This window comes from Hipposideros armiger, unplaced genomic scaffold, assembly GCF_001890085.2.
Source record: "Hipposideros armiger isolate ML-2016 unplaced genomic scaffold, ASM189008v1 scaffold_102, whole genome shotgun sequence".
Lineage (NCBI taxonomy): Eukaryota > Metazoa > Chordata > Mammalia > Chiroptera > Hipposideridae > Hipposideros > Hipposideros armiger.
In genome coordinates, this window is record NW_017731452.1 from 1,647,509 (window position 1) to 1,651,994 (window position 4,486).

At 38.5% G+C, this 4,486-nt stretch overlaps 1 pseudogene; it reads right to left on the reverse strand.

The window, feature by feature from the left end:
- Positions 1–2,679: 2,679 nt before the first annotated feature.
- LOC109384784 (nitric oxide synthase-interacting protein pseudogene) lies at positions 2,680–3,418 on the reverse strand (annotated as a pseudogene).
- Between the last annotated feature and the right edge of the window lie 1,068 nt (positions 3,419–4,486).

Here is a 4,486-nt window from a genome sequence, read left to right on the forward strand (position 1 = left end):
TCCTCTTAATACTAAAATGAAAATATGTCCTCAGTGGAAAAGAGACATATATTAATAATACAAAAAGCGTATTTACTTAACCATGGACCTTGCTTTATATCACAATCTCCTTCTCCTGGGTCCAGTCTCTTTCGCTCCTCAGAGCTAACTACTGACCATTGTTGGATGTGTATTCTCATTCCTTTACTTTGCATTTAAGTACTAATATACGTTTACACATGCACAGCTAGCTTTATTTTACAAATGGAATCATAATATGGATGTATCTTCAAAGTGATTTTTTTTCCTTAATTTTAATGTCTTTGGGTTATATTTCCAAGTCACCGCATACAATGTATATTTATGTACATATAAAAGCAATTCAGTCAGAAGGACTTGTAGGAGAGGGCTTGCTGCATCAGTGGCTGTACCTATTTAAATTTCGGCTGATATTGCCAGATTGCTATCAGCTTTAGCACGTTATGCTCTCACCAAAAATGTATGAGAGAAAGCAATTTTATACTTTCTGGAGAACTTTTTTGAGGGCAAAAAACAACCAAACTAATAACTTGTTTTGTGATGGGTATCAGATTTTACATTTTTATATCCTTTGACACAGCAATTCTGCTTCTAAAAATTAATCCTATAGAAATAATTACACAGGTGGATAAAGATCTATCTTAAGGATGGCAGATGCAGCAATACTTACAATCTTGAAGAATTGGAGACCATTAAATGTCTGGCAAAAGGCAATTTGCTAAATGAATTATGATATGAGGGACTCTGTGCTCAAGAAGAGACATTTAATATGTCAAATAACCACCCAGCTCAGGGAATATATGTTCAAAGATCATAAACCCTAAAATCTAATGTTCTTAGTTCCAGCTGTCTTTGGACAGCTCCATAAACATTTACCCCACTGGTAAGGGTTGTTAAGATCTAGCAAATGAGGCAATGGAATATAGGATTTCAAATGTATATTCTGAAGTATTTTACTGTAATTTTTTTTAAAAAGGCAAAAAATACACAGAAACTTTTGACTTCAGGTTTTAAAATATGAATATCAAAGTAAACCAATAGAAATTAGGAAGAAAAGTTAAATCAGAAGCTATTAAAATTTAAAGTAGAAGCAAAAGCAGAAATGTTTGACAGGATACACAAAATTATAGCAGATGCTTCCCATAGCCATTCCTGTCCTGTCACTTACTAATAGAACTTTGATTTTTTAATTGTTTTTCAGATGGACATCTACTCAACCTTCTCCTAGCACTCCCCCACAGAGCCTCATGCTGTGGCTCTATAATTAAGTTCTGGTAGGTGATATGTGAAAAAAAAAAAAAAGCCTTCCCAGGCACTTCTGGGAAGGCTAAGAAAGGGGGTTAAATTATTGGTGAAGCGACCCTTTTTATCTTTCCTTCCTTCTATCTGTTGCTGGCCAGAAACACCACTCTGATCATTAGCTTTCCAACAGTTATTGTGAATTTTAAGGATCACAAGGATGGAAGGCAGGCATTGGGAGTCATAGCATGAAGACTAACTCTGGGTTCCCTGATGATGCCAGGGTACTGACATACCAGTCCCGGTCTGCACACATCTGGACCTCTTTCACATGAGAAATGAACTTTTGTCTTGTTTAAGGCACTGTTCCTTAATTTTGTGTAATATATTACATGTTCTATGATACAAAATAGACATTTTATTCTATGAAAATAAAAAGAGGAAATCCCTGGCAAATCTGTCAGAGAGAGAGAGAGAGAGAGAGAGAGAGAGAGAGAGAGAGAGACTGCATAGTGTTCATCAGATATGATCTTCAATTACAGAAAAATTTAAGGGGTTATATTAAAGCATCTAGTACAAACTCAAATTTGGAAAATCTGCGAGAAATGGATAACTTGTTATCAAAACGTAAAATATCCCATTTGACCCAAAATGATAAAGAAAATTTGAACAAACCAATAACCAGAACCAAATTTGGTGGCAGGCTCGGATGGCTTTACTGCTGAGTTTCAACTAAATTCATACATCATGTAATTCCTACGTTATTTAAATAATTCCAGTCCACAGAAAAAGATGAAAGACCCTTAATTCATTGTATAAAGTATTGGAAAAATAGCACACGAGAAAAAAAAATGATGAATCCCAATTACAAATATAAAAGCAAATATTTCAAATAAACTACTAAAAGTCTGAATCCAGCTATCCATTTATAAAATTATAATATAAACAAATGGGATTAATTTCAGTAAAGCAAGGACTTCAGAAATAGGAACTTTATCAACTTATTTCATTATAACAACAAACTAACGGATATCAATAGATGTTGAAAAGCCATTCAACAAAATATAGAGCTACTGCGAATAACTACAATGAGAATCGGATTAGAAGGAAGCTATTTAAGCAAATGCTATTTATTAAAGATAGCACGCAATATTTAAAAAGGTAAACATTAAGGCCTTTTACCATTTAAAACTGGAATCAGTACTAATCACATATTTATGCATTTAACCTTCCCATCGGCCCTTGGATTTTAAAGATGGAGAAAATGAGGCAGAAAAAAATTTAAGGTAATTTAGCCAAGTTAGTTAGCAGTGTGCCAGGGTTTGTGCTCAGGCAATCCGGTTCCAGAATTTTTTCTTAATCTGCATCCAATCCCTTTTAATTGGCCTCCGGAGCACTCAGGCCCAATGATGATGTCGAGGTCTATGATAAGCTTGTCTGCTCGCGGGGGTCTACCTTGTCCTTCCGCATCAGCTGCTCCATGCAGTCAAGGGTAGCGATAGTCCCCCACGGGGCGTTGCTCAGGCTGTCGCGGGTCACGGAGCATGCGTAGTGCTCATTGCGTGGATGAGCTCCACGTGGTCCACGCAGCTGCGTGAAGCACACGTGCGTCAGGTCCCGCCTGCGTAGTAGCTTCCCCAACATGGGGCCAGGAATGGTGCAGGACGGCTTTTTCAGCTTGGCGGCCTTGGCCTCGGGGGTCAGTGACAGTATCCAGAGGTTAGGCAGCACTTTGTCCTGGTTCCTGCTTGCAGGTGTGGCATCACTTGGGCTGTGCCCTGAGGCAGCTGGGGGTGAGAGGGTGAGGGGGTGGTTTGCGACACATGCCTTTTAATCCCGGAAGCTCTGCACCTGGTCCTGCGCTGTGGTATCTGCAACAGTTTCTATTCCTCACGCCCTGCGCCCGGCTGTTTCTTGTAGGACTTCATCTGCCGGGCTGTCTCCTGCTTCTGGTGCAAAATATACTTCAGGATGGTGTCACGTTCATACAGGAAGCCATCTGGGATGATGATAGGGTTGTGGCAGTACTACAGAGAGAGGCATAGCAGTCCAAGGCCTTGACAGCATCCCAGCTCAGCTGAATGTTCTGGGTCCTGCAACCTGAGGCCACTGTGCCCTCCTTGTCACGGTAAGTGTACTCTGTAGTTCTTGCCCTACCCATCAGCCTCACAAACGACTCCACATTCCTTTGTGGCTTTTTCAACTATGCCCCTACACCGGGAAGGAACCAGAGAATTTTGTCATATTAAATGACCCAGCTCTGTTTTGATTGGTGTTCTCATGCTGTATCTTTTCCCATCCTTTTACTGTTAACCTGCCTATTATTTATATGGAAAGTTGCTATTTTGTGGATGACAAATAGTTCTTGCTTTGTATCCTGTTTGACAGTCTCAGTCTTTTACTTGTGGTGTTTAGAGAATTTACATTTAATGTTGCTATTGATACGGTTGGATTTAAAAATGCCATCTTGTTGGTTGTTTTCAGTTTGTCCCACCTATTCCTCCATCCTTTCCCCTCTTTTCCTGCTGCCTTTTGGGTTAATGGAGATTTTTTAAAATGCCATTTTTCTGATAAACTCACCATATATCCAGATGAACAAACTCTTGTCCTTATAAAAGACATGCTTTTTCAAATGTGCAAACGATTTCCCTGGAATGAAGTGAACTTCAAAAATTTCCTGCAGATAATAGTGAAGTTAATTATTAGGTTACAGTCTTATCTTTCTGCAGGAGGCTCTCCTGGAGCAAATAGTTAAGTTGTATTGTCTCAGGACATCTCAGCTGTTAGCCCAAAGAGCTGAGTTTAACTTATCCACAGGGTAGGAGAATGGATAAAGTATGGCATTGTTACACACTCGAGTATTATACAGGTGTGAAAATTGATGTAGCAGTACGAATTGACATGAAATGATGAATCTCAAAAACAATGAGAAAACAAGTTGTTAATGCATCCATCCAGTATGAAATCATTCATGTAAATTCAGAAACACATACGTAGTAAAACTACAAATAAAAACAGAGGAATGATGAAATGAAATTTCAAAATAGTTCCTTGCCCCTTCTCCCACAAGATAAAATAAGAGAAGAATGTGATCAAGGAGTGTCACAGTTTCGCTAGTACTGCCCATTTATTAAGGGGAGTGGACTATTTGTGGTTTTTCAGTTTATACTTGTTTCAACTCTGTATACGTTACATATTTTTTATTTTTAAAAATATTAATTCAAGAAGG